This window comes from Peromyscus californicus, unplaced genomic scaffold (assembly GCF_007827085.1).
Source record: "Peromyscus californicus insignis strain IS unplaced genomic scaffold, ASM782708v3 Scaffold_14__1_contigs__length_90479793_seg_2, whole genome shotgun sequence".
Classification (NCBI taxonomy): domain Eukaryota; kingdom Metazoa; phylum Chordata; class Mammalia; order Rodentia; family Cricetidae; genus Peromyscus; species Peromyscus californicus.
The window spans coordinates 76,893,294-76,920,550 of record NW_026294436.1 but is presented as its reverse complement, the minus strand read 5'-3'; the positions used below and the strand labels follow the sequence as shown (position 1 = coordinate 76,920,550).

At 52.1% G+C, this 27,257-nt stretch overlaps 1 protein-coding gene across 3 annotated transcripts in view; it reads right to left on the bottom strand.

Annotated features, from left to right (window-relative positions):
• The window catches only part of Rd3 (RD3 regulator of GUCY2D), a 70,615-nt gene that overhangs the window by 32,178 nt on the left and 11,180 nt on the right, over window positions 1-27,257 (bottom strand). The window contains exons 1-4 of one of the 3 annotated variants that reach the window (XM_052738031.1): window positions 22,229-22,686; window positions 12,262-12,317; window positions 11,868-11,990; window positions 9,275-11,137 (exon numbers count right to left, since the gene is read on the bottom strand). The exons of the other annotated variants lie outside the window; for them this stretch is intronic. The gene's annotated coding sequence lies outside the window, so the exon portion shown is untranslated. Of the gene's footprint in view, window positions 1-9,274; window positions 11,138-11,867; window positions 11,991-12,261; window positions 12,318-22,228; window positions 22,687-27,257 lie in introns of those variants that run through there. 3 annotated transcript variants of the gene reach the window in all.

Sequence of the window (27,257 nt, the reverse complement as noted above, 5' to 3'; positions counted from 1 at the left end):
AAGGGGCCCTGCCCAGCATGCTGGCCACCTGCTCTTTCACCCAGACCATGAATCTGACACCTGAGGGCAGGGAGAGCCGCACGGGCCTGGGGAGCCCATCTCAGCCTTTCCCCCAGGCCCAGTATGTTCAGTCTGGTGGGGAACAGCCAGGACAATCAGAAAAAAAGAAAAATAAGGTATCGATTCCTGTTCTTTAAAAGCTCCCAGAGGCCCACACGCACCACCAGTAGAACAAGTGGGAACTGGCTTTTTGGCAAGTCTCCCCAGCAAGGCCCCTTCACAGGCATACTTCTAGAAGATTCCCTCATAACAGAGCCCAAATGCCTGTCAAGAGAAGGAACCTGTGAGCTGATGCTGTGCGTTTTATGAAAACATGAGAAAGAAAGATCTACAATCCACAGCAACAAACACAGGCCTCCCGGACAGACTGCTGAGTAAGAGACCAGGCACCAGCGGTAGAACCAGGTAGGACCGGGTCCCACTTCTCCGGAGGCCGAGAGCAGGCAGTCTGCCCTGCAGCAGCTGCCTCCTACCCTGTGGAGGAGGCATGTTTTCTGGGAGCACACAGAAGTCTGTGGGACGCTGGAAGTGAGTCACGTGTTTGTGTGTGTGGCGTGGTGTACTGACATATGGGACACTCCATCTGGCTCCACACTGAGATTTGCAAACTTCATTATGTGTTAGCTCTGCCCACCCACAAAAAAAGAAAAAAGCAGGCAAAAACATGAGGTCATTTTATGTAGTTTGGGTTTTGTTTCTGATTTACTGCTGGGGAAAATGCTGGCTTGCTCCAGTCTAGCCCAAGTCTGCCTCACTTGAGGAGGTACAGCAAGAACAGGGACATCCTCCCCAATGTCCCGGCTCACTTCCTGTGGGCACGCACACATCGCAGTGTGTGGGTGTGCAGCACTCCCATAGTGTACACATTCTAATAGTTGACAGACTACCAGGGGACAGCGTTGTGTTCCTGAAATTCCCGCTAGCCCCGTGTGGCAGGGCGCACCTCCAACCCCAGCACTCGGGAGGCAGAGGCAGGCGGATCTCTGGGAGTTTGAGTCCAGCCTGGTCTACAGAGAATTGTTACCCAGAGAGACCCTGTCTCAAAAATAACAACAATAACAAAAATCCATTTCACTTAACACTGCACCGTGTGTGGAGAAGTTTACTTACACAATAGGCATCATTCTTGGGACTGGGGATATAGCAATGAAATCCCCATGATGGTCAGGGTTGTCGGTCAAGGCTCAGGACAGTGGGTAGCAGTGGTGGAAAAGACAGTTTCTTTCTGACTTGCACTGCTCTGTTGTGAGCATGCTCCTAGATTCAGCTTTCCAGAGGAAGGCAGACACACAACTCTTTTACCATAATGGCGTTACAGTCCACACTTGCAAACTACTCGCTGCTCAATCATGTGTCCCCAGAGCAAGCAGAGAAAACCCTTGAGACAGCAGGCCACTCAGAGGGCCAGTGTGATAAAAGGTTGATGGATACAAAATGGACCAATGTTGACTCTGGTGTAACGGCTAATCTTGGTTGTCAACTTGACCCACCTGAAAAGAGAGATCCTTGATTGGAGAATTGCGTCAATAAGGTTGGCCTGTGGGCACATCTGTGGGGCACCTTCTCATCTGTTGTTTGATATAGGAGGGCTCTGCCCACTGTGGGTGGTGCCATCCCTAAGCAGGTGGGCCTGGGCTGTATAAGAAAGATAGCTGAGCAGGCCCGAGGAGGCAACCCGTAAGCAGCACTCCTCCATGGTCTCTGCTTCAGTTCCTGCCTCCAGGTTCCTGCCTTGGCTTTCCTTGATGGTATACTGTGTAATTTGTAGGCCAAATAAACCCTTTCCTCCCCCAATTTGGCTTTTTCCAGTGTTTTACCACAACAACAGAAAAGCAAATGACATCACCTGGTTGTGCCATGGCAAGGCGGGCCATAAATATGAAAATACATATGAATTTTCACATACACACACATGCACACGCACACGCACAGAGCAAAGAATAAGAAGTACAGTTGGAGGCACAAAGTTTTTGTCTGTCCTCCTTGCCTCTCAAGCTTCCTTTATTCTCACAAGATGAGATGGTCACATACACCTCAGCCAGCCAGTGAATGAACTGAATGAAATGGACCAGTGTTTGGTAGACCCCAGTGGCTGTGGAATAAATAGTAGCTATTAGGATTAAATAGATAGAGTGTACACATTCAAAAGGAGGCATTCACCCACTTCCCACTCCTGTCTCGGGTATGCTCGCCCACTTCCTTAGCTCGCAGGCAGCTCTTCAAACTCCTACACCCTACCATCAAAACCCAGCTCACCTCCTTCCACAAGCTCTCCAGGAGTTTCCATGGGCTGCTGGCAAGCCTTGCTTCAGACCTCTATTCCCTGCTGCTCCCAGGGTCCAACCCCACAATCTTGTGCCTCAGACATGAACAGGAGCTGTCTCCCAGCTTACGTCCAGGCACCAGCCACTCCAGATCCCTTCATATGTAACCTTGCTTCACCAATGACAATATGTGCCTTAATGCTTGTGGTTTGACCTCAACTCCAACATCAATCAAATCAACTCTTTGACACCCAGATGTCAGCTTCAATGCCGCTTCCTCCATGAAACCTTTCTCGACCCCCAGACTGAAACAGCTATTATCTGACCTCTTGCAATCCAGTGATTTCCTCCAAACACCATGGGCTTACAGTGGTGAAGGGACAAGACCTCTAACACTGGTCGCCAGTAAGATGCAGGTTCAGCCAGAATGGCAGACACACTATTTCCCTGTAATATTCTCAACACTCAGCTCAATGTAGGGTACATAGCAGAAATCAGTCAATACTTGATAAATGGGTGTATTTGTTGATGTTTTTGTTTTGGTTGAATGGAAGAAAGAATGAATGCAACCTCTACCCACCATACCCAGCTCTTAGCAGAAATCTGTGCCCACAGAACACTCTCAGGGGCCAAGGAGGACAGACTCAAGGGCCATCTGGCTCCAACTATAATGTATTTATTCTTATATTGAGTGAGTGAGTGTGTGTGTGTGTGTGTGTCTGCGTATGCACGTGTGTGTGCACATGCATGAGGAGAACCAGATGTCGACAGGTTCTCTCACTGAGTTTGAGTTCATGAAGCCGGCTTAGGCTGGCCAGGACTCTCCAGAGCTCCCGCTCTCAGTGCAGGCCACCACACTTGGGTTTCCTGTGAGTTCTGGGAATCCCGATTCAGTCTTCACACATGCATAGCAAGCGGCTTACTGCCTGAGCAATTTCCCCCACTCATATTTAATTTATTTTTCTGATGTTTGTTCTGTATACAGTAAAGCCACAGTCTCATAGACTACAAAGTTCTACCTCCTCCTGCTCAAGGAACACATTCCTCTAAAGAGGAAAGTGGCCAAGGGTTCCCGCCACTGGGAAAGACAGCTTGCGGGTCTGGCCCTCAGCACCCACCACCATCTAAATACACCCTGCTTTGCATCATTTGAAGTCCACCTGGCTGGGAATGGGAGGAGTCCTCACAGATGAGCTCCAGTTCTGGGGCCCACTCCCATCCTTTGAGACCCTCCCTTACCCCCGACAACTAAACCAGAAGTGTGACCCTCTCCTCCTCAGGTGATTGGACACATTGCCTCTTTTCTCTGGGCTTGGGTCTTCACTGGTCAAATGGAAACAACAGAGGCATCATGTCTGAGCCTCCTGCCTCAGCAGGCCATCAGTCAACCTGAAGGATTGCGAGAGCATACCCCTGAGAGGAAAGAAGCCAGGGCCAGAGGCAGGAGCACCAGGGAGGTGTAAAGATTGACAGCTGGGAACTCAGGCCCAGCAGACTGGACCTTCTGTTCGTACACTGACCTTTGGTACAGGCTCCATCGCCTAGAGGAGGTGTGAGGTAGTCGTGAATGAGCATGTGTGAAGTGCTAAGAGGGCCTCAGTCATTGTTACTGCTTTTTCCCCTTTACCTCACCCATCACATGTACACATGCTCTGAGGGCACACAGGTGTGCACCGGTAAGCAACGTGGACTGAAAGACTCTTGTGTTTCTGATTGGAAATGATCAGAGTAATATGTGTGTGTGTGTGTGTGTGTGTGTGTGTGTGTGTGTGTGTGTGTGTGTGTGTGTGTGTATACAAACCAAGCATGGTTAAAATCTTTAGGAGGTGTTAAACAAAAGGAGCCTGAGCAGGGGTAAGTTGTAGGACGTGGGTTTCATGGCAAGAAGCCAGGCAGGAAGAGGAGAGCAGGATGGAGGAGAGGAGGAGGACTGCAGGAGAGCAGGATGAAGGGGAGGACTTCAGGAGAGCAGGATGAAGGGGAGGACTGCAGGAGAGCAGGATGGAGGGGAGGAGGACTGCAGGAGAGCAGGATGAAGGGGAGGACTGCAGGAGAGCAGGATGAAGGGGAGGACTTCAGGAGAGCAGGATGAAGGGGAGGACTGCAGGAGAGCAGGATGGAGGGGAGGAGGACTGCAGGAGAGCAGGATGAAGGGGAGGACTGCAGGAGAGCAGGATGAAGGGGAGGACTGCAGGAGAGCAGGATGGATAGAGGACTGCAGGAGAGCAGGATGAAGGAGAGGAGGACTGCAGGAGAGCAGGATGAAGGGGAGGACTGCAGGAGAGCAGGATGAAGGGGAGGACTGCAGGAGAGCAGGATGGAGGAGAGGACTGCAGGAGAGCAGGATGAAGGGGAGGACTGCAGGAGAGCAGGATGAAGGGGAGGACTGCAGGAGAGCAGGATGAAGGAGAGGAGGACTGCAGGAGAGCAGGATGAAGGAGAGGAGGACTGCAGGAGAGCCGGATGGAGGAGAGGAGGAGGACTGCAGGAGAGCAGGATGAAGGGGAGGAGGACTGCAGGAGAGCAGGATGAAGGAGAGGAGGACTGCAGGAGAGCAGGATGAAGGGGAGGAGGACTGCAGGAGAGCAGGACGAAGGAGAGGAGGAGGACTGCAGGAGAGCAGGATGAAGGGGAGGACTGCAGGAGAGCAGGATGAAGGAGAGGAGGACTCCAGGAGAGCAGGATGAAGGGGAGGAGGACTGCAGGAGAGCAGGATGAAGGGGAGGAGGAGGACTGCAGGAGAGCAGGATGAAGGGGAGGACTGCAGGAGAGCAGGATGAAGGGGAGGAGGACTGCAGGAGAGCAGGATAAAGGAGAGGAGGACTGCAGGAGAGCAGGATGAAGGAGAGGAGGACTGCAGGAGAGCAGGATGAAGGGGAGGACTTCAGGAGAGCAGGATGAAGGGGAGGACTGCAGGAGAGCAGGATGGAGGGGAGGAGGACTGCAGGAGAGCAGGATGAAGGGGAGGAGGACTGCAGGAGAGCAGGATGAAGGAGAGGAGGACTGCAGGAGAGCAGGATGAAGGGGAGGACTGCAGGAGAGCAGGATGAAGGGGAGGACTGCAGGAGAGCAGGATGGAGGAGAGGACTGCAGGAGAGCAGGATGAAGGGGAGGACTGCAGGAGAGCAGGATGAAGGGGAGGACTGCAGGAGAGCAGGATGAAGGAGAGGAGGACTGCAGGAGAGCAGGATGAAGGAGAGGAGGACTGCAGGAGAGCAGGATGAAGGGGAGGACTGCAGGAGAGCAGGATGAAGGGGAGGACTGCAGGAGAGCAGGATGAAGGAGAGGAGGACTGCAGGAGAGCAGGATGAAGGGGAGGACTGCAGGAGAGCAGGATGAAGGGGAGGACTGCAGGAGAGCAGGATGGAGGAGAGGACTGCAGGAGAGCAGGATGAAGGGGAGGACTGCAGGAGAGCAGGATGAAGGGGAGGACTGCAGGAGAGCAGGATGAAGGAGAGGAGGACTGCAGGAGAGCAGGATGAAGGAGAGGAGGACTGCAGGAGAGCCGGATGGAGGAAAGGAGGAGGACTGCAGGAGAGCAGGATGAAGGGGAGGAGGACTGCAGGAGAGCAGGATGAAGGAGAGGAGGACTGCAGGAGAGCAGGACGAAGGAGAGGAGGAGGACTGCAGGAGAGCAGGATGAAGGGGAGGACTGCAGGAGAGCAGGATGAAGGAGAGGAGGACTCCAGGAGAGCAGGATGAAGGGGAGGAGGACTGCAGGAGAGCAGGATGAAGGGGAGGAGGAGGACTGCAGGAGAGCAGGATGAAGGGGAGGACTGCAGGAGAGCAGGATGAAGGGGAGGAGGACTGCAGGAGAGCAGGATAAAGGAGAGGAGGACTGCAGGAGAGCAGGATGAAGGAGAGGAGGACTGCAGGAGAGCAGGATGAAGGGGAGGAGGACTGCAGGAGAGCAGGATGAAGGAGAGGACTGCAGGAGAGCAGGATGAAGGAGAGGAGGACTCCAGGAGTGCAGGATGAAGGGGAGGAGGACTGCAGGAGAGCAGGATGAAGGGGAGGAGGAGGACTGCAGGAGAGCAGGATGAAGGGGAGGACTGCAGGAGAGCAGGATGAAGGGGAGGAGGACTGCAGGAGAGCAGGATGAAGGAGAGGAGGACTGCAGGAGAGCAGGATGAAGGGGAGGACTGCAGGAGAGCAGGATGAAGGGGAGGACTGCAGGAGAGCACGATGGACGAGAGGAGGACTGCAGGAGAGCAGGATGAAGGAGAGGACTGCAGGAGAGCAGGATGAAGGAGAGGAGGACTGCAGGGGAGCAGGATGAAGGGGAGGAGGACTCCAGGAGAGCAGGATGAAGGAGAGGAGGACTGCAGGGGAGCAGGATGAAGGAGAGGAGGACTGCAGGGGAGCAGGATGAAGGGGAGGAGGACTGCAGGAGAGCCTGAAGTCCTCACTACAGGGGCAGCAGAGACCGGTGACTGTGGTTTCATCTTTAGCTGCCATGTGGGTATGGGAAGGTCCTAGAGGATACAACGCCATGCAAATGTCCAGCAGGGACCGGGCACAGAACACATCAGCGCCCGTCCCTGATGCTTTATCCCATTGGCTCAAAGAGAAGTCGGGACAGGGTCTCCAGACCTGAGCTCAACTTCCTTATCTGGCCCAGAGCCTGCCTTTCTGGTCACAGGACTTCACCCTCATCTCTGCTGGGTCCCTTGAGAGGGGTGTAGGATCTGGGGGCAATGGTGACCTTTGGATAAGCAAGAAAGTGTACCTGGAGGGTGACACTCCCCAATCTTTCAGCTGTGGGACCCTGGTTGACTGGAGACAAGAACAACAGTTGTATGTATACCACTTAGTGCTTCACCCTGGGAGGTAGATAAGGGGCATAAGCCTGGGGGTCGTGTCACACAGCCAGAAGGAGGGAAGTCTAGGTGGAGCCCAGGGTCTGGAGTCCAAAGTCCCTGCCCTGAGTAGTGGACCTTACTTATCAGAAACAAACAAATAGCAACTAAATTCTGGCACCAGCTTGAATTGAATTTTAGATAAACAGGAATACTTTTAAAGACAGATAAACAAGGAATACTTTTAAAGAATTTATGGCCCCCAAATATTGCACAGGAGGTTGATGATAGAAACCACTCAGAGCTTATCTGAAATTGAAGTCTATCTGGTGTTCCGGGTCTTTCCGGGCAGCCCTGGCTCTCAGCTGCTCTGTGTCTCACTGTCTCCCAGGACCTGAGACCTCATGGGCGTTTGGGGAACCAGAAGCTAAGGCCAAAGAGAGCTGTGAATGTCCCCACGATGCTCCTGTCTCGAGCAGAGTCGTGATGGAAGGTAAGTTGTGCTTTTCCTTCTCCATGAAGGAGGCAAACAGACCCTACCCAGGGGCCTGACTTCACAGGGACCCAGATCTCAATCCCCATCCTCATGGGAGGGGCAACCCTAAGGCCGTGACATACCCACCCAATGTCTGCTTCCTCTACACTCTCTAGTACAGGGACCCCCGAAGCTTCTCCCCAGGGTGCCCTGGACCTTCTTGCAGGGGTTCCAATGAATACAGAGCACTGTCATGTCTCTGGATAACCTGGCTAGGGCCACCAGGCAGAGCCCAGGGTTCCTGGTATCAGACACACAGGGTGTTTTTTAGTATATCCCAAATACCACAACCTTTCTTGGGCCCAAGGAGTGACCCCAGCTGCTGCTGGGTGGTATGTGAGAGTGTGGACTGTCACGTCCTCACAGACACTGCTGGCCTCTGGGGCACAGGGTGGGAGAAGGCGAGCGGGCTGTGGTCTCTTGTGTCCAGCTCACAAGAGCAAGGCCAGCAGGTCACCCACTTCTCAGTCTGCCCCAGCCACCAGCAAGCCCCCAGAGGGACTAGAGCATCATGGGAGCAGCAGACATCACTCTCCCACACTACCTCCAGCATTCTAAATTGTGACACACACCCCCATCTTCTCCCAATGTTAGCTCTCCCCACAAAACCCACAGATGGTCACAGAGATTCATGATGGCTGCTCTGGCCTAGACAAGTTTGGTTCAGACTGCTTCCAGGTGGGAATGTGGGAGACTGACCAAGGGGTGAACAGTGACCCAGAAAGGGGTAGGGCAAGGACTGCTGGGAGTTCAGGAGGGAACTAAAGGTTTCTGGGGCCCACTGTCATTAGATCTGGCTACCTACTTCCTTCCTAGGGTAGGTCCTCTCTTTGATGACCACAGAAATAGGAGCAAGACTTCAGGTTGATCCCTCCAGCTAGACACACATAACCCTGCCTGAGGCACACGCCTCCACATGAAGGATCACACTCACTCACACTTACACCCCACTCACACATGCTGTCTCATGCACTCACACCTCACCTTCAACTCATACCTGCTTACACCCTTTACACCCATGTACTCCTTTACCTGACACACACCAACTCTGCAGATGGAGCAAAGCAGCTAACTCATGGGCTTGTGGAGTCAACCACCATGCCTGATCAGGAACCTCCCGGCCGCAGGGGACCTGTGCATTGAGTGCTCTCTTCCAGCTTGGGGTTGGGGAGCACGACTAGCAGGCAGGAAGGCTGTGACCACTAGGACAGTGTGGGCCACCGAGGGAGACACTGCCCAAAGAAGTAACAATAAAAACCCTCTCTCCTCACCTTTTAAAAAAGTCAGTACTAAGCCAGGTGTGGTGGTGCATGCCTTTAATCCCAGAACATGGGGGGCAGAGGCAGGCCGATCTCTGTGAGATCTGTTAGATGCCAGCCTGGTCTACAAAGTGAATTCCAGGACACCCAGGGCTGTTATGCAGAGAAACCCTGTCTCCAAAAATGAAAAACCAAAAACCAAAACCAAACAAAAACAACACCAAAAAACAAACAAGCAAGCAAACACTCAGTACTGTCCTCACCTCCTATATCCTTTTTATTTCCTAATAATCTTATTGCAAACAGAGCCCCACACCTCATCAATCCCCCAAAGACCCAGAGTTAAGGAAGGCCTACCACACAGGCTGGACAGAACACAAGCTTCCTCACGCCCCTGTCTTCTCCGGATGCTTCTTTGCTGGGTCTGTGAGCTTAGGGACCCTGAAGGGAGCATCAAGGGACCTTGTGCTCAGGGGTGAGAATACCCTTTTACTCTGGGCATCTGGACACATCTGTGGGGCCCAGGCCTGAGCTGCACACATCTGGCCTGCCTGAACGTCTCAGCCCCCGTTCAGCAATGTGCCCTGCCTGCCCAGTGGACTCAGTTTTTTGTGCCGGACTCAGCTCTCATCCGTTCCCCCGCCTCTGCCCTGGACCCCCTCTGAATCTGCAGGTCTTTGTTACTCTTCCTGGTTCTCCCTCTTAATCTTGCCAGCTCCCTAAGTGGCTTCCCTGTAGTCCTTGTCATGCCTGGCAGCTGGTGACAGGGTCTTTCAGAAATCCCTTCTGAGAAGGATCTGTGCTCCGAGGACAGATGGGCAGGTTGAGTGTGTGTGTGTGTGTGTGTGTGTGTGTGTGTGTGTGTGTGTGTGTGTAGCGCAGAGGGAGCATCTAAAATGTGAGCAGGGAGGAAAAGCCTGGGTGGCAAGGACAGGGAAGAAGTGACGGAAGAAACTCACGGCACCATGGCATTGTCTGTGCCAGAAGGGGACCTCAAGGGGAGAGAATGTCCTCTGGTCTCCTCAGGATGGTCCTCAGATGAGTGCCTTCTTGTTTCTTTATTTTGTTTTGTTTTGAGACACCACATAGCCCTGGCTGTCCTGCAACTCTGTAGACCAGGCTAACCTCGAACTCACAGAGATCCACCTGCCTCTGCCCCTCAAGTGCTGGGGTTAAAGGGGTGCGCCACCATCGCCTGCTTAGGGATGAGTGTCTTTACAGCAATGGGAAAAATTCCCACCTGGTCCTTCATGGGAAGGCCCATGGCTCAGGGGGCGCACCCCACCCCCAATGTACAGGCAGGCATGTGCCTCTTCAACACAACACCAAAGCAGGGTGAACCTGCCTTAACCAGCCTCACTCTGTGAGACAGGGGTTCGGCAGGCTTGGAAGTCAAGCGGGAAGGACCCAGGTTCATCCACCCCACCGTGTCCTCACTGTTAGTTTAGGAAATTGGTCACTGTGTAATGGACCCACCTCCTTTCCTTTCCCGGGCCCTTTCCCCCAACATGCACCAGTGTGCACTGCTGTCTTCACTCGGGCTCCTCTTTAGCCCCAGGAGGCCTGGCTTTACCTCTCTGTCCTTCATCCCCACTCACTCTTCCAGCCCAGGCCAGGTGATTACCTCCTGTGAAGCCCTTCGGGTCCTGGCCTCAGCCTGTGCCTGTAGTGCTGGGCAGTGCCCACCCACAGCTGGACTGTGCAAGGACAAGGGCATGGCTCCTGTGTACTTTTTTTCTGGGGCATAAACAAGCCTCATTGTCCTGGCTTCTACCACCATCTTATTTTTTAATCAGCATTACTGTTGGGTAAGTTCTCCCACAGAGAGCCATGCTGGGTGAGAGCCGTTGGCATGCCACACATTTCCTGCACACAGATTTACAGGACACGCCTGTTGGGGATGGCCACTGTGTCTTTTAATGCTTCTTCTTTAGTTTGGATGCAGTATCATTTTCCCCCCAATTCTATCATACAGGATTGCATAAGCCATTTCCTGCAAGCATGTAATGTACAAAAGGACTCTCTACCTTCCCCTTCGCTCCCAGCCTCACTCCTGCCATCATGGCATGAGCACACCTGTGAGCTTATGTGCAAGGCCACACCTGAGAGGAAGCGTGCACATTTGTCTCTCTGAGACTGACTTGCTTCCTTTACATAATGTGATTCTCTCCAGTTGCATCCATTTTCCTGCAAAGGACGTAACTTCATTCTTCTTTAGGGCTAGGGAAAAAAAAAAGGTTGTTTGTGTATGTCCCACATTTCTGTTCTGCACCCTCTGTTGCTGGACACCCAGGTGGGTCCCATAACTCAGCTGTAGTGAATAGCCCTCAGCAAACCCTGGTGTGCCCCTGTCTCTGTGATGGGTCAGCTTGGAGTCTTTAAATACCAAAACGACCTTCCATTTCAAAGGGGAGGGCCACTGGCTGCTCACAGCCAAGGCAGTCTCTCTCACTCAGCTTCCCGGGCTTCCCTCTTGCCTGCGGTGGGTGTGGGGGGCTCCTTCTCTTGACTTCCTGACGGGATGGAGCTCAGGGCTCAGCCTTGACCTTGGTCCTGTCTACAGTTTGTACTGTTGGGATGTCTTTTTTCAGGACAAACCCCCACTGCTCACATCCTAGCCCAGACTTCTGACTTGTACACTCTGTTCCTGCTTGATCCTGCCAGCAGAGCCCGATGTCTCACATGGCTGGATCTCCCCAGCACCCAAAGCCTACGCTTCTCCCCATCCCCACTGAAAGGTACTCCTTCCTCCCAATCCTGCTCCCCCTCATCCCTATCCCCACTGAGGGGTGCTCCCTCCTCTCAGTGGTCACAGCCAAGAATCCATCCCAAGGTCTTCTTAGACTCCTCATTCCAAGGGAATATTCTAAATCGAATCCATCTAGAGAGACTGTGCCTGTTCCCTCAGCTGTATCCAAAGTCCCCCTGACCCTAGCTGCTGCCCCCTTACCCAGCATCACTGGGACTCTCAGCTGCTCTTTCATTGCGCATCCGTTTAGCTTCCTGCTCCCCTTCTGTTCCTCGGACACACAGGCTTCTCCTCTCCTCTTCAGCCTCTGCCGGGACAGGTGTCCTGGGAACCCACAAGGACAAGTCTGCCCTGAATGCCCTGTAGAGATTGCAGCTATCACCAGCCCTCAGCCACACCCCACTTGCGTGGCTCCAGCTTGCTGCTCTGGCTTGCCTTCAGGACCCAGTTCACTTACTTCGTGTGGCCATTATTTACCGCCTCCCACCTCCACTGAAGTAACCCAGGTCAGGGCTCTTCGTCCCAAGCACCTAGCACATAGGAAGTCCTCCATAAACACTGAATGAAAGACCAGGCTTTTCCTTTCTCCTCTCACCTCTCGGTCTAGGAGACTGGCCAGGTGGACGTGCTGTGTTTTCTTAGCCCAGTGACCTGGGGAGAAGGAAAGGAAGGCCTTAAAAAGCCAGGAAGCTGCTTGAGGAAGTTTGGCTCACCCCACTAACAAAAATAAAAGCTGCCCAGGTTGGGCTGAGCTCTGTGAACAGAGCTGTGACTTTGGCATGGAGGGGACCCCTCCCTTACTCACTGCTCTCCTGTCGCTTATCCAACCGTACCCATCCCACCCACACCCCCAGCCTGCAGTGTGCTCCACCTACTGCCCCAACCAGTTTCCTCCCATTCACTCCCCCGCTGTTTCTCCAAACATCTCCTGCAGGAGCCTCCATTCACACACATCAAAGAATGCCTGCTTTGATCTGAGCCAGCGTGGGCAACTGAAATAGCCCCCAGAGAGCAGAGACAGAGAGACAGAGAGAGACAGACAGACAGAGAGGAACTGGGAACTGCTCTGGAGGCTCTGGGCTCCCTGCTAATCCTAGCTCATCTCATAGGGATGCAAGTGAGACTTCTGCAAGTGAGAAGTCTCCGTGCTCCCAGGACCCTCACTTCCTCACCTGTAGGGGGAGAAATACTGCTGCCTCTGGGAGTTGTCTGTGGGGAGTTGTCTGTCTGTAGGGAGATGTCTGTAGGGAGTTGTCTGTGGGGAGTTGTCTGTGGGGAGTTGTCTGTGGGGAGTTGTCTGTCTGTGGGGAGTTGTCTGTGGGGAGTTGTCTGTCTGTGGGGAGTTGTCTGTAGGGAGTTGTCTGTAGGGAGTTGTCTGTGGGGAGTTGTCTGTGGGGAGTTGTCTGTGGGGAGTTGTCTGTCTGTGGGGAGTTGTCTGTCTGTGGGGAGTTGTCTGTCTGTGGGGAGTTGTCTGTAGGAATTCAGCCACTGTGCCTCATCCCCAGGCTGCTCAGTGAAGGAATCCTCACAAGGGATCCATCCATCCTGGGCCACCTTGTTGGGGTGAGGGTGGGGCCTCTAGAACTGCTGCAGATTCCTGCTTCCAAGTGTCAGAGAGGATGGCGCATGACTAGGAAGGACCCCAGCTACCCCAAGTTCTTACTGAGAAATTAATGACATTCATTAGTTTAATTCTAGAAATCTGTGAGGCTCATCTGCGGAAACCCCTGGAGAGAGAGAGAGAGAGAGAGAGAGAGAGAGAGAGAGAGAGAGAGAGAGAGAGGTTATGTGTGTGTGTGTGTGTGTGTGTGTGTGTGTGTGTGTGTGTGTGTGTGTGTGTGTGTTTTTGGGGTGAAGTCAAGCAACTCTGGGCCCAACCCTAGATTCAACAGAAAACTCTGGAAGTACACACTTTTCTGTCCAAGATTTGTCCCTCCATTTCATCATATACCGGTGGCCAGGAACATCACAATATGTTGCCACCTCTGGGTCCCCAGCACCAGGCACTAGTGCCAGTGAGCAATAAGGGAGGGTGGCATGCTGCACATGGACGTCTTCCTCTCTGCTGCTTGGCACAGCACTGTAATCTTGTTAACCCAAGAACTCGTGACTTGCTGCTGTCTGTATTGACACATCCACGTGTCAACAGTCAACACTCCCAATTGAGTTTGCTGCTGTGTGCCAGAGCTAAGGCACTCTCCCTCTGCACAGCCTGACTCCCACAATTCTGCTCCATACTGTCCCCAGGGTGCAGTTCCATGCTGAGTCACACACCTTTGTACTTACAGTTTCCATGGCATAGATTAGAATCCTGCAGCTTCTGACATCTCCCAAGGATTACTCAGGTACCTGAATCCCTTTCTTTTCCTCTACTTCCTAGGAAGCTGATTTTAACAACTGCCTTTTTTTTTTTTTTTTTTGGTTTTTCGAGACAGGGTTTCTCTGTGTAGCTTTGCGCCTTTCCTGGATCTCGCTTTGTAGACCAGGCTGGCCTTGAACTCACAGAGATCCACCTGCCTCTGCCCCCCAAGTGCTAGGATTAAAGGCGTGTGCCACCACCGCCCAGCAACAAATGCCTTTTTAAATTACAGACGTGCTCTTAAAAACATAGCCCGGGTGTGTGTCAAGGGATGGCTTCTGCATCAGCATGGCAGCCATGGGTCTTACTTTTGCACTGAATCGTATTGAGTTGCTAGCCTCCTGGCTCACCTGTGACCAACCCAGTGTACTCAACTCCTTGCACCTTCCATGCTCCTTCAGTTCCAGGAACCCCCTGGACATTTTCCATGTCAGGCACTTCCCTGGACCACAGAAAGCAAAATGATCAAGAGTGAACCTGGTGTGTGAGAAGGCCAGAAGGTAAATGATCTAATTCAGCTCATTTCAGCCATTTATAAGATAAGTGAGGCAGGGTAAGGACAGAGACCAACCATGTAAACTCCATGTGGAATTTACTCTGTTGGCTTACCCGTCACCTTCCACTGAAGCCTAGCCAGGAGGTGGGGTGGCTACTCTACCCACCCACATGCACAAATTACAATAGGCTCTGTCTTTTTCTCTGTCAGAGGACACCCAGGACAGACATGGTAGAGAGCAATGGGGGTGGGGATGGTTCTTATCCCCCTCCCCCCAACCTCCTGCCAACTATATAGCCAAGCCCTGGAGATGCAGTTGGAAAGCTGTACATGAGTTCAGGACTCCCTCGTAAAATGCAAGCTCTGGTGACACTGGGCGCTTCCCAAGGGGACAATGTAGCTAGTGCTTCAGAGAAGGTGAAGTCTCTGGCTTACTTCCTGCCTCGTTCCCTCCCTTGCTCGGTTTGGGGGTGGGGCTTGCAGATCCTGACTCAGATTGCCCTCACAATGAGTACTTACACAGACAAGAATGTAGAAAGCAGTGAACGTCTGTAACAATGGTGCCTGGCATAGAAAACTGGGTTACCCCCCCTTTGGAGGGAAAATCAACCTGCCTTTAGGCTGCCATGTTAAAAGGAAGCCCTAGTCCACGAGGAGGCTGTGTGCGTTGGACAGCGAAAAGCAACAGGTCTGAATTTGAACAACTCCGGTCCAGGCACCAAGCATACAAGTTAAGATGTCTCCAGAGGATTTCATCCCAGAGTCATCCCGGTCATTCAAGCTGTCTGAGTCTTCTGGACACAGACAAGCCATCCTTACTGTGGTGGCTCCAAGCTGCCAACCACAGTAGAAGGGCATGTTTGTGTCGTGCTCATTGAGCATCAGATCAGAGCATCCCTTAGGAAGGGACAACTGAGTTCAGAGTGGAAGGATTAAAAAGGAGGGCACCGGAGCAGAGCATCATCTCATAGAGGAACAGCAGATACAAAGGCCTCTGGTGGGATTAAAAAGGAGGGCACCGGAGCAGAGCATCTCATAGAGGAACAGCAGATACAAAGGCCTCTGGTGGGATTAAAAAGGAGGGCACCGGAGCAGAGCATCTCATAGAGGAACAGCAGATACAAAGGCCTCTGGTGGGAGGAATTTGATACCCCCAAAACCACTCAACAGAGAAAGAAGCCCCCCCTCACCCCGAAGATTTCTCAAGTACAGAGGTATTCAACAGAGACTCAATTCTGAAACAAACCACTGGAAGGGCTAGCTAACAAAAGCCAGCCGAGCAAACCTCTCCGTTTTAACTCTGTCGCCCGCTTTCAGGGAGTCGAGAAGTAGCCAGAGTGCAGGAGAATCCTCAACTTAGATCTGCTGCTCTGTGGCCCTCTGGAGCTGAGGCTTATGCCTACCTTGTCTGGGCAGAGAAACCACATCATTTCTGTTTCTCTTCTACTTCCAGCCCTCTGAGATGTGTTGGTCAACTGTGGAAACTTGCCTAGAATCTTACCAGAAAACAGTTTTAGGAAATACAGTCCCCGGGCTGTTTATGGTGAAGATCAGACAAGGAAGGAGGATGTCATCAGCTGGCCATCCAGAGGCTCAGCATCCTGGCCTTCCCTTCCTAGGCCACTCCCCACATCAGTGGGCTTGTCCCTCACATGCCCTGCCACTCAGTCCCCAGTTATTAGATACGTCACTTCCTGCCTTGTTTTTGTTTCCTGCTGCTGTGATAAGACAGCAGACCAAAGAAACTTCCAGCTCACGACTCCAGGAACAGTCCCTCCTCGTGGAGAAGCCCCAGCAATCAGGAACGGAGAACAAAGATTTACATGCATATGCTCAGATCCTTTTCTCCACCTTTACACAGTCCTGGGTCCCAGTCAAGAAATGTCACCTCCCACACTGGGGTGCACCTTCCTATCTCAGTTATGCAAGCACAATCATACCACTACCGCCACCTCCGCCCGGGGCAGGCCCAGAGGCCCTAGCTCCCAAGAGATTCTAGACTTTGTCAAATTGACAATCGCACTCCCAGAACGCCATCATCTCAGCCGTCACACCTCCCACTCTGGCCAGCATGCCTGCCTTCCCAGATCACTCACTCTGGCTCCTTAGCTCCAAAAATCCTTCCCCTTCTCTCCCCTCCCTCCATCCCTTCTCACCCAAGGCAGATGTCACCTCATTAATCTGATAATCCTCCTGCATAGCTCTAATTCTGCTGTCCTTTCTTGTTTCATTCTTCCAGAAAAAAAAAAAAAGGCCAACTTTGGTTAAATCTAGTTATTTATTTCACACCTGCCCCCACATAGCACCTACGTGGCTAACCACCCTCATTCTAAGCTTACAGTCAACCCTCTGCTTAGAAACCAGAGCTTGGCCTCTGCGATGGGGAGGGTCAAGAGGAGGGAGGACTTCATCAAGTAAAAGGAAGTTCACTGGTCAAGAGGGGGTCCCCAAATGGGTTGCCAGCCTTGGAGTCGAGTTTTAGGGGTTATATGTCATGGGATACAGAACAGGGCTGGATCATAAGCATTAATGAGGTAAAAACTTGGAGACCATGCATAGCATAATGGAGTCTCCATTGTCTCAGTAGGCCATTTAGAACCCAGGGTCCGCAATAGCTACTCTGAATGGCATAGAAAGTTCTGGGTAAGCAAGCAGGCAGAGCGGTGAAGTTGGTCCACGTGTCAGCATTTTGACAATGGCGTGGCACCATTCTAAGCTGAGACTCTGCCCCTCACTCTCTGCCTGTCATTAGAATCTGCCTCTTGTCTTGGAACCTCCTGAGGACAGTACTTGACATTCTCATCTCTCTGTCATATCAGTCTCCAAGGTCTACAAGCATCTTGTTACTTCTACCTGGGAAATCACCTTCTCCTAATTCTATGCTATTATTATTATTGTTGTTGTTGTGTGTATGCATGTGCCGTGACGTAGTGTGGAGGTCACGGCACACGCATACATGTGAGAAGCAGTTCTCTCCCCAGCTGCAGCCCCATTCCCCTACTGCACTCTGGAGCAAAACTCACTTTTAAAAAGGGCTCTTTGGCTCATGGCTTTCCATTCTTGGCTTCCCTTTCTGCCTTGGCCCCATTCCACCAGCCCTTTCCCTCAGGTCTCCACAAAACAGGCCTTCTCAAGGTTACTAGTCACTTGCCAAATGACCAAGTCCCCACTCTGCCCTCATTTGGTCCTTGTCCCTAGAGACACCTTCTTCTCCCAGCTCCCACATTCTCTGACTCACCTTCTACTACCTCTGTGGCTGCTGGTTCTTGGTGTCTTATGTTGACCCTCGTCTGTCTTCCTGACCCCTAAACACGCTGAAGAGTCCCAGAGCTCAGTTCCTCAACTCATGTCCATCTTTCCAAGGGCACACCAAAGTTGGCGGCCATCGATTTCAAATGACAGTTGCAGCCAGATCCAGGGCTGAGGATGCCTCAGCCGGCTGGTAGATAGCTGTTTCCAGCCAGAGCAGCCCCTGGACTCCAGACTCCAGCACCCAAGTGTCTGGTGAGCTGCCCCCCGCCCCCCCCCCCCCCCCCCCCCAATGTCCAATGGCCATATGGAATTTGTACACTGTCAGGTGCTACATTTTCCCTGAACCACACTTCTGAAGTCTTCCTATTTCTGCAAGGACCAAGGACCCCCACCTCCAACCCCCAGTAACTGGGGACAAAAGTTCAGCACCACATCTAAGACCACTTTTCTCACAGCCACAGCGGGTCATTAGGCAACAGATCTCTACCTATAGAGTAAGTCTGGAGTTGGCCTGTTCTCTCTAGCTTTGCCACCAAGACTGGCCTGAGCCTCCATTATCCCCTCCTGCTGCTTACCAGCTTGGATGCTCACCTGTGTCCTTCTCTCCCCAAAGCAGTGGAGGGGTATGTTTAAATTTTAAATAAGTGTGTGAGGGGCATATCTTCACCGGATTCAGAACTCCAGTCCACAGAGGGAGAGCCGGCCTGTGAGCACCTGAAACTTCTTTGATTCCCTCCCATCTCTCTGCTCTCCTCCCCGGTTGGCCGCCGGCCTCCGTGGCCTCCTTGTCATTCCCAGCCTCTCCCTCTGGTGAGGCTCTCCTCAGATTCTGACAGGTCTTTGCTCCAGGGGATTGTTACTAGTGAGGTTCCTTTGCTCAGCCCTTCCATTTAACTTCCCTCCTGAACACTTCAGGCCATCTTACCATGTACACTGTGTCCATCCCTCCCTCCTAGAATGCAATACATGAAGGCAAGGGCTTCACCTGGAAAATCCTCAGTACCCAGAGTGACGCCCAGTTCAGGGAAGTGTGAGTATTATCTGCTGCATTCATTCAGTGATGGGGCGGAGGTAACAGGTGTGAAGTGAGGCAGAGGTGTGGGCAGGAGCCAGGCCAGCAGGCCCTGTGGGTCTTGCTCCAGATCTGGAGGAGGGCTGACATCTCCATGGTTGTGTTTGGAAAAGCTCACCTGGCTGGGCCGGTGTGGGGAGGTGAGGACAGGACATTCTACTACCATGGTTACTCTGGACTTAATGGACTGGTGGTGGAGAATTCTAAAGATTTGTTTTCTGGGAAGTTCTTTCCTTCTTAGAAGGAGGATTGGGAGGGGCTGCTGGGCCAAGAAGGTCCCTATATTTGTGCAAGACTCAGTTCCCCATGGGCCTGTAATGCATAATCAGCCCCGTGCTCTGAGTCAGCTGCTGCACCAAAGCCTACACAGGTTGCAGGGTGCTGCTTCTCTCCAAGCATCTCCTGCAGGAACTGGTCCCACCATGCAGAGGCCTGCCCCGCCAGCCCTGAGAGCTTCTGAACACAATAGTCCCTCCTATCACCCCTCCTCATCTTTAACCTGGACTGATTTCAGTAGCAATCATGGCCAAGGGCAAGGGCCTTCTCCATCCCCCAGATGGCAGGAGAAGAGCCACCCAGGCCTGGGGAGGAGAGTGCCAAGTGGGGACAGAGGCTACCCACGGGTGCTCTTGGAATGGAACCACCAGGGGCCACCAGCATCAACCCTGGTTGTTTATGGTCCTCTTACTCCCACTCAGCTATCCAAACGGCCAGAATAATTGCTCAGCATCTCCTTGCCCTGCTCGGTCCCTCACATTGCCTTTGCCTTCCGAACATTCCTTGAGGGTTCTAATAACTGCTGGTAGGAACAGCAGGACCATTTCAACTAAAGTCACAAGTCAAGCCAGGATAGAAATGCCTTTCAGGGGCCCCTCCATTTGGCACAGATGGACTTTCTTTGCTGAAGTAATATGATTAATTTCCACTTCAGCCAACATTCATCTATTAACTCAGCTAAGTATGAGACAAGGGAATCATGGCTATCAAGAAAGAGCGTTCCATGCCCGGGCACTCGGGGTTAGAATTCTTTCCCCCTTCTTACAGACTATAATGCAATGTTCCTGAAAGTGATGCCCACCCAGGACGTGCCTGGTACCCTTGCTATGCATGTACCACCTCACAAAACCTGCCTGGGCCAAAGGCAGCTGGCAGTGCGATGTCAGCAGCTGCAGAGTACAGGACAATCCCAGGTCAGACATGCAGTAGGTGTGGAGGTATCGTGAAGAGGAGACTCACACCAGGAGGCAGCTCCCCGACAGAACACAGGCCACACTAGAGAATCTGCAGTGCAGACTCTGCTCCTGAGGTATATATATATATATATATATATCTGCAGTCCACTAGCTCAGCCATGTTGTTCTGGCTCCACTCTTGACCATGTTTCTATTTACTGAGTCCCCACTTGTGTGAGACTAAAGACAGTGAACTTGATTCATTGGCCAGTGGGTTCACTTACATGAGGAGAAAAATGTCTGTCCTGGGGGAGGAAGAAGAAGAGAATGGAACAGGAAGGTACCAGCTGAGCTCCTTCTGCTCACTGTCCAGTATTAGTTGGCCTGGTATTTGGGAAAGCACCCTAGCACCTGAGCATGGACTAAGAAGGATTATGGGCTTGAACCCCAACTTTCCCTGTATTGAGCATGTTTTGCAAATAGCCCTGTGCATGTGTGGATTCAAACAACAATGGGTCAAAAACAATCATAAAAAACAAAAACCCTGTGCCTAAAGGGCCAGAAAGGTGTCTCAGTGGTTGAGAACACTGACTGCTTCCCAGCACCTACATCAGGCAGCTCACAACTACTTCTAACTTCAGTTTCAGGGGACCCAACACCCTCTTCTGACTTCCAAGGGTATCTGTATATGTATGAATGAGCATGAGCCTGCACACACACACATACACACACACACACACACACACACACACACACACACACACACACACACACACACTCACTCACACTCACACACTAAAAGGAATCTTTAAAAAAAAGAAAAAGAAAAGAGAAAAAAATGTTAACATGACAAAACTATTGAGAGAGTTTGAAGAAAATCACCAGAGAGGAAGAGAATAATCTTGTCTCTCAGAGGGTCAGGAGCTGAGTGTGTGAGAGTGTTTCCAGACTCAGGCTTTGTCACATGCAGAATGCTGTGAGACCCTCTGAGAGAGGAGCCCTTGGTGCTCAATAAACACACTTCTCTGCACTGGTATGCATTTATGTGCAAATTAAAACAAAACTGCAGTGCCATACACATTTTTGGGCAGAAGTCTTTACATTTTCCAGTACGGAGTTTTTGAGTGTTCTCATGCATTGATGTGGGGGTTTAGTTGGCACTTTGTAGGGCAATTTGGCAGGTGCCATGCTGATATTTACTGGGGGCATTTAGGAGTGAAGAGCTGGGCCCCCCTAAGAAGCCCTCAATAGGACCCTAACCAAGTAAATTCCCCACAGAGGGCACCATGCAGCAGGCTGCAGGTGGAGCCAGAGACCCTGGACAGCATTCTGCACGTGACAAGCCTGAGTCTGGAGACACTCTCACACACTCAGCTCCTGACCCTCTGAGAGACAAGAGTCAGTAATCACACCAAAGGGAGAAACACAAAAACCCAAACAGGCTACACTTTCTCACGTCAAAATATGTGATTGAAACTTAATTTACCCCTTCCAATCCCAGAGTGGAGACCACCATGGCTACTCTGACCTGAGGTTTAGCTGGGCAAGGGCAGGCAGTTGGAGACCATGTTTTAGTGCCTCTGGGCCTCTGGGCTGTGACCAGAGTGGGCTTGGTGACCTCCCTTGAAGGTCCATCCCAGGCAGGTGGCTTGCTCTCCAGCTTCTGCAAGCTTGTTAGCTGGGGAAGGGAAGGCAGCTGAAATCCTGTCTCTTCCTGGATAGCCACACAGGGCTCCTCTGCCTGAACAAATGACTCCGCAAACCACCTCTGAAGGGCTGATTTTAGTAAGCAAGTGTTTTAGGAGATTGTGAACCTGTGTGCTTTTAAAAAGCATTATTTTTTTATATTTCTATACACGTCAAGGATCATGTGGAGGTGAGGAGAAACTTGGAGGAGTCACTTCTCCCTGCGGGCTCAGGACATTGGACTCAGGCCATCAGGCTTAGCAGCAAGCACCTTTACCTCCTGAGCCATCTCCACGGCTCTCTTGCCACATTTAAAATAAATATCTTATTCATCCAAATCCACCTGCAAATGATATGCCTGAAGAATGACACAAAGAGACTATGATATCCTAAAGTTACATGGGAATGACACCAGGCCCTTCTGTTAGGGGACAGGAATCAGAGGCAGATCAAATGTAATTAGCTTATCTGATACAGCCCCACCCCTCCTCCGCCTGGTTCCTCTGATATGCAAGGAGCACTTACAGCCGGGGTTGTGATCCTGGATGCTCAGGGGCCACCGTTCCACCAACAGCTGATGATGGCCAGTCCACTGCCATGAGAGGGCTCAAGAGGGCAAAAACCACCCCAGTGCTAGCTCACTGAACTTCTTCCACGTGCCAGCACGGTGCGAGGCACACACCTCCATCACCTGGCTGGAACTCGTCTCTAATGACATAAACACGTTTTAGTTCCTCATGTCAATGTCTTGCTCAGGGTTACATAACTCAGACTCCAGAGTGAGTCTCTAGTTTCAAAGGCTCTGTTTCTCTGTGTTCATTAGCCTCTCCTTCCAGGGAGGTCCGAGGGAGCCAATGTTTGCATGCAGCTCCAAGAGTGCAGGCATGGAGATGCTGGCGGCTTTGGGAAATGGCTTCTGAGGGACCCTGGAAGACCCGGGGCTGGAGCTGGCCACCACTGGCTTGACTCTCAACCTCAGAGCAGCGCTGAGTTATCATTGTCTCCATTATTACATAACAAGTGAGACCGCTTCAGAGCCAGCCCAGCTCCTCAGGGTGGCTTTGGCCTACACTGGCGACCCAACAAAGGAATGGTGGCTGCTTACCTCGGAGTGGAATGCCTGCTTCACAGTGTGGTTCTTCCCAGAGAGCCAGCTCCAGCCTACGGCCGTCTTTGGCCTCCTTATCCCCTGGGCTCTTCCCTGACTGCTTCAGCTTGCAAATACCCCTTCCTCTTTCATAGAGGCTCTCCTGGCGATTCCGTCTAACAACAGCCCTCTGCCCTTTGTGTTGCTTTGGCCCGTGTCTTTTCCTCATCTACATCACTGGATCAGACAGAGCAGGAACTCACGTCTGCATCCACTGCCAGATTCTCTCCTCTTGATCAGTGCCTGCTGCCCAACCCAGTGCTCAATAAACAGCTATAGAGAGACCAGCTGATCTCTGTGCCAGAGGGCAGCCTGGGCAACAGCCGTAAGGGTTAAATGTGGCATTAGCAAAGGGTGACAGCAGGACCCCAGAGACCTGGGGTTGAATGCACCTGGCCAGGCAAGCCATGCTTAAGTCTCACCATGTTCATCTGTGGCCAAAGAAGGGTCATCTGAGCTTCCAGGGATTGTAGTGACTGGGCCAGGACAAGAGCCACAGCAAGGGCCGTCCCTCACGACAGTCTGGTATCCCTAAGCAGACAACATGGCCTGACTCGAACGATGAGGACAGGAACAGACAGGACAGGACTGCAGTCGTCATCTGTGTCTCCTCACTTTGTGTTCTCATTATTACACGATGCAGTTAGCTTGCACGTATATAGAAATGCTGGGTACAAAAATACTGGGCCCAGTGGAGAAATAGTACCAAGAATGTTCTTTTATTTCCTCCCTTCTGAGCTTTCCACGGAAACGCTGTGGACCCTTTTATTTCAGAAATGCTGCTTCTGCCTCTGAAAAGAGCTGACAGTCATGCTCTAACACGTGGGCCACCTCCTCTGCCCCTCCCAGCCTGGAGCCGCCACGCAGCCTTTCATAAGGAACTACAGTCTGCCATTTTACCACGTGCCTAGGGTCTTAGCAAGGGCCTGTTGCCATGCCTCGTTTGCAGAGTGGTTTATAGAGAGATGGTATCTTATTAAAACTGCTCTAAACGTTTTGATGTTATCAAGTGGATTAAGTTGCTCGACAGAACAAGAAAAAATATTTGTATGCCCATTCACGGATGAATACACGTTTATATAGTTGCTAAATGTAGGGTGACCCCATGTGTCATTGTCAAATAATAAATAAAGTGCTCTGAGAACTGACTTATTGAAGAGACAGTTCAGTGGGTAAAGGTGCAGGTCACCAAGACTGAAGACCCAAATTTAATCCCTGTGTCCCACATGGAAGGGAGAACTGACTCTCCTGCACCATAACGTGTGTGTGTGTGTGTGTGTGTGTGTGTGTGTGTGTGTGTGTGTGCGCGCGCACATGTACATGCGTGTGCATGTGTGCGTGTGCACAAAGTAAATACAATTACAAAATGAAAGACCTACTTATACACTTGACAAATCCTACTACACACACATGGTGTGTGTGGCGGGAGCTGGGGTTTTGCTTTAAAAGATGAGGTAAGAGAAGGTTCCAGGTTGCTCCACGTACACTCTTCTCTGCAAACCCTACACAAGGTGTGCCGTTCTTCCTGCCCAACCCTGAAGTCCATGTTGGACAGAGCCAGCGCCCACGTTTGCCCTTTTGCATGTGGAATTTTGGATGAATACGGATGTTTCTGTCTGTGAACTGAACAAAGCAGCCAGCGGTCTTGACACCAACCAGGGGCAGATGTGCAGAATCGGTATTTCCTTGTTGCTCATTTACTTTCACTCCAAGCGGGTGTTCCTTGTGCGGCTTCTCTGGAATATCACGGAGGGGTCAGGCACCATGTCAAACTCTGAGGCACCGCCACTGGCAGGGCAGGCACACTGTAATTCTAGCGGTGCGGAGGCTGAGGCAGGAGTATCCAAGCTGGAGGCCAGACTGAGCAACACAGTCAGACCATATCCAAAAGGCCAAACAAATAAAAACACACCCCATGGGGGCATCATACACCCCACACACTGCCTCCTATGCTGCCTCAGGCTCCCTTCCTGTTCACACAGAAAGTTAGTGTACCTGATCCTATGAAGGCCCATAAGAATGTCACAGTAACTGATTTCAACGCTGAAACACAGCATCAGGCTAGGAGAACAGAGTTCCACAGCAGTGACACACCAGTGCCCAGCATAGGTGTGTGCCCAGGAGGGGAGAGAGAAGGCAGAGGAGGGGAAAAGGAAGGACAAGGGGGGAGAAGGGAAGAGAATGGAGAGAGAGGGAAGTGGGGATGAGAAAGAGAGGGATGGAAGAAGGGAGGGGAAGGGAGGGGAGGGCAGGAGAGGGCAGGGCAGGGGAGGGGAGGGCAGGAGAGGGGAGGGCAGGAGAGGGCAGGAGAGAGCAGGGGAATGCAGGGGAGGGCAGGAGAGGGGAGGGGAGGGCAGGAGAGGGCAGGGGAGGGCAGGGGAGGGGAGGGCAGGAGAGGGCAGGGGAGGGCAGGGGAGGGCAGGAGAGAGCAGGGCAGGGGAGGGGAGGGCAGGACAGGGCAGGAGAGGGGAGGGCAGGAGAGGGGAGTGCAGGGGAGGGCAAGAGAGGGGAGGGGAGGGCAGGGGAGGGCAGGAGAGGGGAGGAGAGGGCAGGGGAGGGGAAGGGAGGGGAAGATAGAGAAAGTGGCCCAGAAGAAAGGAGAGAACCGTAGAGGACGCAGACACAGTGGCGTTGGGCTAGAATGGCCCTAATAGAACAGACTCCAGTCACTGCTCAAAGGGAAGGAAATGAGGAAATATTTGTGCCATTTCAGTGAGAGTTGATAGACAGTTTTATTCATCACCTCAGGGTCTATTACAGGAAAAGGCCAGTCAGGGGCACCCATACACTCTGAGCAGAGGACGGCCTCATCCCTCATGTTCCGGCCCTGGTTTGCGCTGTCAACACCCTTCATACATACATGTACAGTGTACCCCACCAGAGTGTCTGCATTTCCTGGAGCCACCATCTGGGTTCCCGGGCTCACTCATTTGTTCGACACCTCACTGATCTTAAGACTGTGAGAGATTCCTGGATGGGGGGCGGGGGGTGAGCAGTAAAAAACATCTTAAAAGCAAATCTGGACACATTTCTAGCAGAATGAGGCATGAATGGTGGCCCATGCCTAAACTTCTGAATAAAATTAACTGACACCCGAGCAAGGGTCCCAGGAGCTACATCATCCCTGAACTGTGCTTATCAACCAAATGTTTAACTTCCCAAATGAACGGAATTAGACTATTTATGGATATCTCGCAGTGGAGGACTGAGCTGTAAATGCCCATGTCCAGTCCTGTTCACGTTGTCAGAATTAGTCCAACCAACCATCTGCTTCCTCCTTCACACCCAGAAAGTGCTCACTCCAAAGCCTCGTCTACTCAGAGCCCTGCAGTAGAGACACCTTAAAATGCAGGTGGCCAAGCCATCACAGTGTCCTCCCCTGTCAACATGCCCTCAAGGTGAGATCATCCAACCTCTTACTTTACAGTTGAGGAGCCGGCCCAGAGGAAAGCCAAATGTCCACAGTGTGGTCACTGCAGGAAGAAACAAGGTCCAGGACCAAATCCTCTGGGCATCCAGCCCGGTACCCTGCCCTGTCCCAGGCCACTGCCTTAGGAAGTCACCACTGAATCCTGCAGCTCATCTAGAAAGGCCTGTCAGGCTGTCATCACGCCCAAGTTGGTCCTTCACAGAGGTCACACCAGGGCTTCCAGCCACAGGCCTGTGGGCAGCATGCGTTCACATGCCATTACTTCACCTCACCACCCACTCCTTCATTGGCCTACAAGATTGCTGCAATTGTCTTTCTTGCACCGAGTCTCAGGATGATTGCTCCAGAGGCAGCAGGCTCCTCACCACAGCTCCTTACCCCTAGACCAGCTCTCAGATTACTAGGTAAATACCTGCTATTCCTGAAGGTATGCCTCTCTCGCTATGGTTACCCAGTCACCGTGGGGGAAAACACACACACACACACACACACACACACACACACACACACACACACACTCATGGTTTGAAAAAGTAAGAGTGTTACCATTAAGACCGCGGGTCACAGAAGGTGTCCATCGAGGATCTGTAATTGGTCTTAGGACAGAAGAAAAGGAAGAAGGAAAGGAGAAAGCCTGAAGTGGGACCAGAATAAGTGCAGCTAACAGTTAACACTTAAGGACTGGGTACTGTCCAAAACACCTTCTCATCACCTTCAGGTCAACTCTGAGAGAAGTGTTAATACTGCACTGATTTTTCAGATGAGGAAATTAAGACAGTCAAGCTGGGACTCAGACCCAGGCCACGCGGCTCCCATGCAAAAGACCTTGCTGTGCTGTGGAACGTAGGGAGGGTCCGTGGCTCACACTGGGCGCTGACCAGCTTGGGACACAGACCTGCTCAGATGAAGACATTTGTCTCTCTCTCCGCCTGCTGGGGGTTTGAAGGGTCCTCATTCTCTCAGCCCCAGTTCCTAAA